Consider the following 12370-nt stretch of genomic DNA (forward strand, 5'->3'; position numbering starts at 1 on the left):
ACGGCTAAACTAATCATAAAAATGTTTCACGAGAAATGTTTCCATCAGGGCATCGAGACTGTTATCAATATGACTAGACAACAGTTCTGGATCTTAAACGTACGATCAGTCGCCAAGAAAGTTCAAAGGAGCTGCATGAGGTGTAGCATAGACAATGCCAAACCTTATCCTCCTCAGATGGCTGCACTACCACAGTTAAGGACCTCAAAAGTGCAATATCCATTCTTTTACACTGGAGTGGATTGTTTCGGACCTGTCGAAGTGACTGTTGGCCGCAGACATGAGAAACGATATGGTGTCCTATTTACCTGTTTATTGACTCGAGCAATTCATATCGAAACGGCACATTCCCTTAAGAGCCGGCTGGAGCCAGCGAAAATTTCGCCTTTTGGCAGCGCCTGCAATACGTGAGATGCGGTAGCGCCACTATCGGTGGCCACTAGGGGAGTTACGTGCTCTAGCTATATTGACAGAACTAAACCTAGGCTTTCGAGAACAACACACAGTGTAAACAAAACACTGAATAACCGCAAGGAACCGAGCAAGATAGTAACGTAGCCCTTCCTCGACTCCATATCCATCATAAATCATAACAGCTGAATGTTTGTCGGGTTTGGTGGTTTGGTCGGGTCTGACCTGACCTTCACTACAGCTTGCTATGCCACTTTGAAACAATTGTAGTACAAGTCATTGATATAACTTTGATACAAGATTGAATTATTTTAAAACCATTTTTAACAATGTTTAGATATAAGTTTTATTACAGTTATCGTTATTTAAAAATCAGTTTGAAGCTTTTTCCTAAGAATGTTTGTTTGAGCGATTAAAATTTTATCAAAGATCCTAATAATCAGGGCCGGTTTAATCCATACGCGAACTAAGCGGCCGCATATGGCGCCACGAAAAATTGGCGCCGTGGCGCCAACGGAACATTTTTTTTTTTAGTGAACAACGTAATTTTGTTTATTTTCGCTCAGAGTTCAAGTATTCAAAGCACCACAATAAAGGCATTTATTCTGTTTGTACCAACAGCATATGAAAAATGCGTATATTTGTACAGCACTACAACTCATAAGGACTTAATGCCATTTGTAGTTTCGATTTGTAGTGAGCTCTGACGCTCGGCAGTCGGCAGTCGGCAGCGTACTACAGCGCGGCGCCTGTGGGTTTCATTTCATGACTCATGTTCTGAACCACATTCTGATGTTCTGAACCAGATTGATACCAACTCTGCAATTAAAGAATTTGCCAAGATCAAAGCTAGGAAAATTAATTTTTAACTGCTAAGAGCTTTTGAACTGTTCAAATTGATAATTTTGTATTCTTTTTGTCAAGGTAATAAATTTGGTTTTTAATGTTTTCTTCGTGTTTAATGTGTTCAATTAAAAATTCCTCTCTTGTCATCTATCTACACCTGTTTTCATTGTTATAGGCTTTAACTTATATCGTATCCAAGTTATCCTGTAATAGTATTCGTAACTAGTTCTGAAAATAAGTGTTTACCGGACGAGTGTGGTCGTTGCCGTGCGGGTCGAGTACGGGATTACCATACGAGTCCGGTTAACACATTTTGGACGTTACGTACGATAGATTACGCCATACTACTAAATCTGTACAAATCCTTACATATTACCACCAACTAAAGGACTAAAAATCACTAGTCATAACCTTTAAGAGAGGTTATGTTTTTGTTTATAACCACTCATTGTCATCCAAATACAGTGTAATCAGCTGATTGGTGTCCGGTAAAACTCATTACAGTACAGTAGTACGCAATGAAACCCCATTTGATTAAGCTGGCGGCAAACAGCCGTTTTCTGGACTAAATCCTTAGTGTGGGAAGTTCGACAAAATAGTGTAGTGTGGCGTAAAAATTGTTTTCACATTTAGAAATAAATTGTTAACTTAGGCCGTGATGCTCGTCAATCATGACGTCACGAATCACGATAGAAGACGGCAATGACGTAGGTATTTATTTATTTATTTTCCAAGGAAAGATTAAAACAAGCAGCTGATCACAAACGGCAAACATTACGTCAACGTCAATGTCGAATGCCGTCTTCTATCGTGTCGTCATGCTTGACGAGCATTACGGCCTGTTTTTTTTAGTGTAGCCTTGGTTTTGCTAAAGTTTATACGATGAGTGTAAACATGTTAAATTCCTGGGAATAATAAACAGTCTTTTATTGCAAGTATTCTTCTAACCTAAACTTATAAATAAGTTTAGCCCAAAATACAGGGGAAAAGCCCAAAATCTTTGGGAAAAAATTCACAAATAGAGTTAAGAGAAATAGAGTTCATGGGTTGTGGGTGGGGTGGTGGGGGGGGGGGATTCTAAGTGGCGCTGATTCGGGTGTTCGCTTAACTCTGAAAAATTCCTAGAACCGGCCCTGCTAATAATTATATCAACCATTTTTTATATCTAAGATTTGACTAACATACGTTTCAAAACAGTTTTAACAAAATAATCTTTCTAAACAACATATGAACAGTTTTAACATTTGGTTAGTAGCTAGTCTTTCAATTGCTTTAAAGAATTTTAAAAATAATTTCCAAAAATGTAAATACGACTAAACCGATATGTACTAACGTAAGTTACAACAAGTTTGACTAATCTTTAAACTAATTTTTAAATAAAATTGATATTAAACGACTTGTATGTCTAAGATTGTATAAAAGAACAGTTCATGTAATAAAAACGGTATGTACATTGAACGATTTCAACACGTGTTGTTTAGTAAATTGTATTGTATTAAAGTGGGTAAGTATTTTTTTATCCATGGTTTAAATGTTATTTTAATCAAATTCGTTACAAATAGGCCCTAATGTGAGGCATACTCGTATAATTGTCTTAAATGCAAGTAGGTGATCTTCCCTTTTTAAAACGTTTTTATTAGGTCGCTTTCTTGTCTGCTACAAATTTTGCAACCGATGTTATACTAACTTCCCGATGAGCTAGGGACTTGAAACTTGGAACATATCTCACAAATGGAAGACAATGCAATATTATACAATTTAATTTTCATATTTCCCTTGGGCTACGCCCCATGGGCTTGTTTTTATTAAATCGATTTCTTGCAAATTTTGATACTTCCCGATGAGCTAGAGACTTGAAATTTGAAACATAGCTCACAAATGGATGACATTGCAATATCATATCATTTAATTTTCATATTTCCTTTCGGGCTACGCCCCATGGGCTTGTTTTTATTAGCTCGCTTTCCTACAAATTTTGATATCAATTTTAAACTATGTTCCCGATAAGCTAGACACTTGAAATTTGAAACATAGCTCACAAATGCATGACAATGCAATATTATATCATTTAATTTTCATATTTCCCTTGGGCTACGCCCCATGGGCTTCCAAATTTTTCATGTTTACATTTTGAAAGGATGTAAATATATCAACTAATTTAAGTCAGCTGTAAATACTTAAATTTGACAGTTCGAAGAGCAGAGGTTAAAAGGTACAGGTTATGCTCCCAAGAGATTCTTTATACAAACAAACATTTCAAAATAAAGATAAACAATCTGATTGCAGGTATCAAGGTGTTTGTAAATAATATCAATTTTTGTTTATTTAGTATTCTATAAAGTAAACAATAAATATTTCGAGTGAATGCATTGCAGAGAAATTCCATAACAAACTATAGTTAAATTATTATATATTGTGAGTTTTCGGATTAACGAACTGTAAACATGTAATAATATCAATTATTTGTGAATATTGCATGATAACTCATATTATGGTACTATAGAAATAGATTTAGGCTAACATGCACACACATTAAAACTAAAAAGTATAAAATAATTTATAAATAAAAAACTTTTTAAACAAAACGTTTTTAAACGCCCTAAAAAGTAGAAAATAATTTACAAATAATTTATAAATATGTTGAGAGAGTATAAATACTTGTACGATTTAAAACGAAAAACGTTGGGTGCATACAATTAATTGATAATAATACATTAGTTCAGTAGGTGAAGGTAATTGTAAACTATCTATTGCATGCACCCAACGTTTTTTGTTTTAAATCGTACAAGTATTTATACTCTCTCAACATATTTATAAATTATTTGTAAATTATTTTCTACTTTTTAGGGCGTTTAAAAACGTTTTGTTTAAAAAGTTTTTTATTTATAAATTATTAATGTAAAAAGTACTGTTGATTTTTCTCAACTCCATAAATTTCTTAGGGAGTATATTTTACGTTGTATATTTTTTGTTTTCCCTGTGAATGTTTATTTATTTTCATAACATCACGTATCAAATGTTATAAACAACAAGTATTCGTAGTTTTAATTTTAGTACACCACATTATCATTCGTCACTAACGGATGATAGGGCCCAGCAGGTAGTCCCATTGTGTCCGTGCGAGTGAGTGGGTAAAGCGGTAAAGGGTCGCCTATTTTGTAACTTTCACATTTTTGCCAAACTGTACAGGCGTGTCTAGGAATCGAACGCTTCCTCTATTCGCATTGTACTAAAGCGTGCGCGGTCCAAGTATGACAAAATATCTGTAGAACCCCATACAGGCAATAATGTCAGTAAATTCGTCTTGTACAGTAAAAAAATATTTAAAAATAGATAGGAAATTTTTTATGACAGTCGGAAGTTAAAAACTCCCTGTTTTAGAGTATCAAAAACGATCTTATGACTTTGAAAATTCGCACAATGTAAACTAAACGTCAGAACTTTATCAAACTTCAATACAATATAGACACATATATAATGAATTAATTTGTGTAGTTTCAGAATTTTTACTCTACCAAAAAAGTTTTTGTTGTAACTTTTGTAAATTAACTTTTTCTCAAAAACGGCAAACGCTAGAAAAAAATTAAAAGCTTGTTTCGAAGGTGGTTGTTTTTGTATTTGAAATATTGATACTGCTCAACCAAATTGTTACGCATGTTATTTATATAAATTAACAAAAAACTGGATGATCTCGCGTCTGCAAGGGGTGCAAACGCCATCGCCCGCTCAGGAATCCATTGCAATGTTGCCACGATGGACCCATCGATGTATAATGACTGACTGACAGGAAATATCAAGTTTTGCATTCTTCCAAAGGGTCAAAAGTATTACCACCCCAAATATAGGTGCTAAATCTAAATTGTCAGATTCAGAATATGCAATGATTGTCAGTGCTATATGTTTTTTTTTTAGAAGTGTGGGAGTGACGTTGGAGGTCCAAAGCCCTCATTAGAAAAGGTTATGGGAAATGGTTAATAATTAATAATAACTGCTGTTCAGTTTTGACTCAACAGTTCGCAGCCCATCGCTGCTCAGTGTCCAAGTGTTCAATTTGGCAACACTGTACGGGGTATGCGCCCAGTCAGAGCCGGTGGCGGTCTGGAAGTGCCGTATTCGGCCTCTGCACTATCCAAATTAAATGTTAACTTATATAAATAATATGCGTAACAATTTGGTTGATCATTATCAATATTTCAAATACAAAACCAATCAAGGACAAGCTTTAAAACAAGCTTTTAAATTTTTTTCTAGCGTTTGCCGTTTTTGAGAAAAAGTTAATTTACAAAAGCTACAACAAAACTTTTTTGGTAGAGTGAAAATTCTGAAACTACACAAATTAATTCATTATATATGTGTCTATATTGTATTGAATTTTGATAAAGTTCTGACGTTTAGTTTACATTGTGCGAATTTTCAAAGTCATAAGATGGTTTTTGATACTCTAAAACAGGGAGTTTTTACCTTCCGACTGTCATAAAAAAATTCCTAAACGAGCTAAAATTTCTTTGTTTTCACAGGAATACGTAGGATAAAACAACGAAAATTTATATATACTACGTGTTTTTCTAAGTTAGTTTGGCCACTTTTCTGTAGAGCTCCAAACTCGAGTGTCTAAACTTTTTTCCCCGACAGTAGGAACGAGAATTTTCTAAAACATGATTTATGGCTAGTGCTTTTTTTTATGAAATGGAGTTGTCGTTGTATACATTTCTAGACTATACATCGATGCATAGATTACTTCATTTATATAGGCTAAGGAAACATATTTTCAATATAAACATGAAACAACTTTATAAGGTGTTATATAAGGATAGGTGTTATAGTTAAAATTGAGAACTTTTTTTAAAAGATAATGAAACATACAATAGGCTTATAAAAATTAACTGCAATACGTTCTATTCAATTGGTTATTACAATAACGCGGGAAAAGATAGATTTATATCACAACGTTGCAGGGCAGATGTAGTTTTACAATTTCATTACATCTAGTGATAATTTAGGTAGTTAAAAAATATAAAAATAGGTTTTTTTGCATGAGATAAAACACAATAATAAAATTAAACTATTCACACATAGTATTGACTAAGATATGTAGGTAAAAAGTATAATTATTTTTAATTATAGTTCGATTATACTTTATACTTTTATACTTTCTTATGAAATGGCGACCAGTTTTGCCCTATAGACCTAGAGACAAATTGAACTGAACTTGTACAATTTCAGTTTGCTAAGATTCTTAACAATTTATTAGGCTTGCATCCGCTTCAGCGAAAGCGATTGGAATATCTGTCATGCTATGCTTGGGGTGTTTAGTTTCTCAAGACTGTGCGACGCTAGTGCACCCTAGCGTAGGACCGCTGAACTACCTCAGTCGCTTGTCCGTGTGCTGCGGAACCCTTGATGACAAAGGTTTTTTAAAACGATCAAATTAATTACTCAGAGATTTTATTTTTTAGATGTGGTACACTCAAACAAAAACTGAAATATTCTAGTTTGTGATGGTACCGATTTCAATTACAAATATTAAAATATATGTTAGTTACAGTTGAACTAATTTACCGAAATCCTTATGGGAAATCAAATTACGTATTTCATGGATATAAAATTAAAAAACAACTTTATAATGGTTTATTATACTTTATATAGTAGGATATGTAGTGACAAACATTACTAGTGTTCCTTTTTTTTTTGTAAATGTCTATATATTTCCTGAAATAAGTAAAATGTGTCGCCGCTCCATGTTAAACTAGCGGGCAGCGCTGAGCTCGGGCGAGCTGGCTCCCGCCGCCTCTTAACACAGAGAGTTGTATAATGGCAATTCAACGATTCATCAGCCGAAGACCAGTTCCCTCAGAATTATATTCCGACAATGGCACAAACTTTATAGCTGCAGATAGGGAACTTAGAAACGCTGTTAAGTCACTAAAACACGAAAAGATCCAAAAAGACGTGGTGAACTACGGGATAAAGTGGAATTTCATTTGCCCGCGAGCACCACATATGGGAGGCTGCTGGGAAAGACTTCTTAGGTCTGTAAAGACCGCATTAAGGAGTGTTATGCGCTGCCAGTACCCAAAAGACGAAGAGCTTCAGACATTCATGTTTGGCGTTGAATTTATAATAAATTCTCGCCCACTCACACATGTTTCTCTGGATCCCAATGACCCCGAACCAATCACACCAAACCATTTTCTAAGAGAAGCTTACAAAATCAACCTAAACGAAGACAACCAACTGTGTAAACGACAATTAGCTCGTGTTAGATCACTCCTAGACAGCTTCTGGAAGAGATGGGTGCACGAGTACCTTCCATGCCTTTCAAGACGGTGCAAATGGCACAAGAAATTGGACCCACCAAAGATTGACGATCTTGCAATAATAATTGAGGAAAACTGCCCAAGAAATACTTGGCCCCTTGGCCGAATCTCGGCTGTCTACCCAGGTCACAATGGCCAAGTACGAATAATAGACATCACAACATCAAAAGGAACTTATTGCCGGCCTCTGACTAAAGTTACAGTCCTTACCGTTGGAGAGGAAAAGATCAGTGTTGGGAAGTTTTTTTTGTAGCGTTAGCTGTAGCTACGCTACTTTTAAGATTTTGTAGCTTTAGCTGTAGCTAGCTACATTTTTAAAGTAGTTGTAGCGGAATTTTAGCTACTTTTCTCGCTACATTAACATTGTTTGAGATAGTGATTTTTATCATAAACTCAACCTTACGTGAAACAACATCTTTCAAACTGAGATTTTCAAAAAAATTAGGCCTACTTTCTTGGCTTCATACAGCTGGTTGCAGCCGTTTCATTCCCTATTACAACGTTATGTGGACATGGAGGCCATTACATGAGTGTTATCCATCCACATTTTTGGCTCTCATTTCCTTAATTTACTACTCTATGATTACTGTCAGATAAAATAAAATCGCTAGTTAGTTGCAGTTGCAGACGACGTTTAAACGTTACCGTACCGGTGACAAGAGAAGCTATTGAATGCTTGCAAGTGATTGACAGGGAAATTAGTAATCAATTTAGTTTCTTTATTATATTGATAGTGTTTCAACTTGGGTTTTAATGGAAACCAACACTAAACCTTAAAATGATGAGAAAGCTGGGCTAGCTTCAGCTGTTGATTGTGGTTCATCATCACAAGCCCTTCCTTGGTTAGATTACGAAGATTTTTCAAAGGTTTACTAAATTAACAAAGAGGAAATTACCTGATGAGATTTAAGATATGCCTAGACTACATGATAATTGTAACGAACAAATCTCCATATAACATGAAACTTAAATTGAAAAAATAGCATAGTTTACTCCTGCTAACAGCTCTTGTACAGGACTATTCCTAGGCTATGCTATGATTTAAGACGAATACCAAGTTCCAAGTTCAATTATTAGGAATATATCTGTTTAGTCCTTGCAAGAACTTGTTACATTAGGCCTACATGTTATTTTTACTTTACAAATTTCTACATGTTTAAATCAAAAGCCGATTTCAGGATAAGTTGCTGAATACTGTTTTCTGTACCAACTAGGTTGAAACACAATTTGCCCTACCTATGCATAATGACAATAAAGGACGATTTGTTGGCATTGAAAAGTGTTATTCATAGAACAAGTAACTTATCACTATGGTTAAAAGTTATAGCAATGTCGTTTTTAACATTAAAAGTAAAGAAATGCAATAAACTACAATTTCAGTGGGCTAGGCTCTGTAACACAAAAAAGTAATTGTTTTACAGTTTTATTGGTCTTAGTTGTTGATATAAGACATCTATAAATGAATCTATATTAAAGAAATAAAATGAGCTTTTAAAATATAGTTTTGTTGTCTGTCCTTTGAACTTAATGAAATTTACATATAACATGCTTAAAAATAATGCAATATAAAAAAAAAAATAAGTACTAAATATGATGGGACACCCAACTATTTGGTTCTTTTGTTGTAATTTTAGGTCTATAATGCCAACAAATTAAATACAATCTAGGAATAATTTGTTTTCCAAGTAATGTTAGATACAATACTGACATTTTTTGTTTAAATGTTTGTTCAATAAAAATGTAGTTGCAATTGATTTTACATTTAGGCCCTTACCTAATGTAAAATTGTTATGAATAAAAAGTAACGTCTTTGGAAAAGTAGCTAGAATTGTAGCTGTAGCTACATTTCATTGTAGCTGTAGTTGTAGCTAGCTACTTTTTCGGAACTGTAGCTGTAGCTGTAGCTAAGCTACTTTTTTGGAAATGTAGCAGTAGTTGTAGCTAGCTACATTTTAAAAGTAGCTTCCCCAACACTGGAAAAGATGTAATATGTTTCATCATATTGACACATTGATTTGTGTTCTTTAATATGTTTAATTTATGCCTGCCTTCTTTCTTTATTTTAATTGAACTAACACATGTTTTATTATTATTATGATTGTAAATAATGTCCAATTTAAATACACATCTTTTTTGTCAAAGTCTTGTCTGTCTTTAATATTTTTTACACTGCCGTCAACATAGATTTATTTTGTTGTATTTACAATCTAATTTATATCTACTGAATTTTATTGTTTTATTTTTTACGGCCATAACAATGTTTAGTTTGCAAGATATAAAAAATAATGGAACATTTATTAAAATACCCGTAATAATTTACTTGATTCAGTTGGTAATAAATGTTTTAAAATGTTCAAACCGAAACCAAGAATTAATCACGTACTTAAATAGTAGGCCTACATTATAAGATGATTAACAGCACGAGTATTATAACAGAAATGATATTGACCTTAAACAAATGACGTCACTAGCCCAAAAAGCAAACATGTCTGTATTCTTATTTTAATTTAACTTTTAAAAACCGACCACACCATATGTTAGCGTTATTATTGGTTTTTGCTACTGACGTCTTTTGTTTATGTTTATGATCCATACCGTTTCTGTTCTAATATCCTTGATAACAGTTAAAAATTCAATTAAAGACAACAGCTGATCTTATGCCTTTGTTTTTGTGTCAAATTCTGCTTCCATATAGATTATATTGAAACTTTGAGGGCCCATGGGGTGGATTCCTTGGAAAATTTTTAACACCATATAGATGTTAACTCACCGATATGTTTTTTATCACCATGGGAAATTTAAGATTGATTGTTTCAGCCGGCTAGGAGGAATTTGCCTATTACAAAATGCATAAGAGTTGCCATATAAGAGCTTCGCTCGCTTTGCTCCAAAATCTAATAATTTTGATTGCAAGAAAGTGTGTCTAGTAATAAAGGTTTTAAAACTGTGTATATTGTGACCTACATTTTTATTTAAGAACTCATCCTGAGATTCGAACTAGCAACCCTCAATTTTTGGAAAACCCTGTTTAACACGTTCGCTACTGCAATAGTACAAAATTTTCCATCCACATGGACCAGCGACGCACATATGCGACGGCCGGTTTCCACCCATAGACTGCCGTCGCATATATGCGACGGCTAGTCACATTAAAATAGACTGCCGAGTGCCGACGCATATTTGCGTCGGGGTTCTAATGCTATTAAAATGCTTATATCTTTGTACAAGGTCTATTTGAAGGCACTGAATTCCCTGCAGTGGTCTACAGAGATATCTGACGCACAACTGCGTCGCTTGGTCTGTGGATATGATGATTGGTGACGTCATATAATAGTTGGAAAAACTGGTCTTTAAGTAGGGATGGACGAGATTAGATTTTTAGTTCGAGACGAGACGAGATTTTTTATTTCTCATAAAATTTCGAGACGAGATCGAGATGGGATTTCCCTTCTCATACACAACGGGAAATGCACGTTCAAAATTTTTACCTGATTTTGTAACATTGTTAGATGACTGTTTAACACGTTGGGTGCTGATGACGGGAATTCCCGCAATTGCTTAACATTGAAATAAATGCAACTTTTATGTTCAAACATGTCGACAGCACAAATAGTGTTAAATACAAAAATAATGATAATAGGCAAGAATATTTACAATCTTTTATTAAAAAAACATCAGCATAACATTTTTTTATTAATCACGCCTAACTTATTAAAAATGCCTACAATTAGGAAACATAGTGATATCAGTTAGGATTAGGGATGGACGAGATTGGATTTTTAGTTCGAGACGAGACGAGACGAGATTTTTTATTTCTCATAAAATTTTGAGACGAGATCGAGACGGGATTTCCCTTCTCATACACAACGGGAAATGCACGTTCGGAATTTTTACCTGATTTTGTAACATTGTTAGATGACTGTTTAAATACAAAAATAATGATAATAGGCAAGAATATTTACAATCTTTTATCAAAAAACATCATCATAACATTTTTTTATTAATCACGCCTAAATTATTAAAAATGCCTACGATTAGGAAACATAGTGATATCAGTTAGGATAGAGTTCAACTTATCCTAAAATAAAATAAATCATAAAATAAAATATTAATTTTCATAAAATAGTTACTTGTTTTGACTTTTTTTATAGTAATAAAACATCCCTCACACTGCTAACACTTAACAAAACTTCTCAAATGTAATTAAAATAATATTTACATTTGAAGAATTAATTAAATAAGAACGCCTTCGCAAAGGAAACGCAACTACAACACGCTCCTGTATTGCGGGTATTGCATTGACTTTCTGCAGGCGGGGTTTTTTTTTTTTTTTTTTTAATTCTCGTCTCGATAAAAATCTCGGCCAAAAAGAAATCTCGTCTCGTGTAACAAGATTTAAAATTTCCCGGAAATTTCCCGAAATTTCGAGACTTGACCATCCCTAGTTAGGATAGAGTTCAACTTATCCTAAAATAAAATAAATCATAAAATAAAAGCAATATTAATTTTAATAAAATAGTTACTTGTTTTGACTTTTTATAGTAATAAAACATTCCTCACACTGCTTACACTTAACAAAACTTCTCAAATGTTATTAAAGTAATATTATTAAAATAATTAAAGTAATATTTACATTAAAAGAATTAATTTAATAAGAACGCCTTCGCAAAGGAAACGCAACTACAACACGCTCCTGTATTGCGGGTATTGCAAAAAAAAAAACAAAAATTTAAAAACGCCTGCAGAAAGTAAATTCTGCAGGCGTTTTTAAATTTTATTTTTTATTTTATTTATTT

The 12370-nt window shown here is 33.6% G+C and overlaps 1 protein-coding gene across 1 annotated transcript in view; it reads left to right on the forward strand.

Moving 5' to 3' along the window:
- LOC128983655 (probable ATP-dependent RNA helicase DDX56) overlaps window positions 1–12370 on the forward strand; it is a 139225-nt gene that overhangs the window by 68664 nt on the left and 58191 nt on the right. The gene's annotated exons all lie outside the window — the stretch shown is intronic.

The sequence above is a fragment of the Macrosteles quadrilineatus genome, unplaced genomic scaffold (genome assembly GCF_028750875.1).
Source record: "Macrosteles quadrilineatus isolate MER2022 unplaced genomic scaffold, UCM_ALF_1.0 Scaffold_1__1_contigs__length_201487025, whole genome shotgun sequence".
NCBI classification, from domain to species: domain Eukaryota; kingdom Metazoa; phylum Arthropoda; class Insecta; order Hemiptera; family Cicadellidae; genus Macrosteles; species Macrosteles quadrilineatus.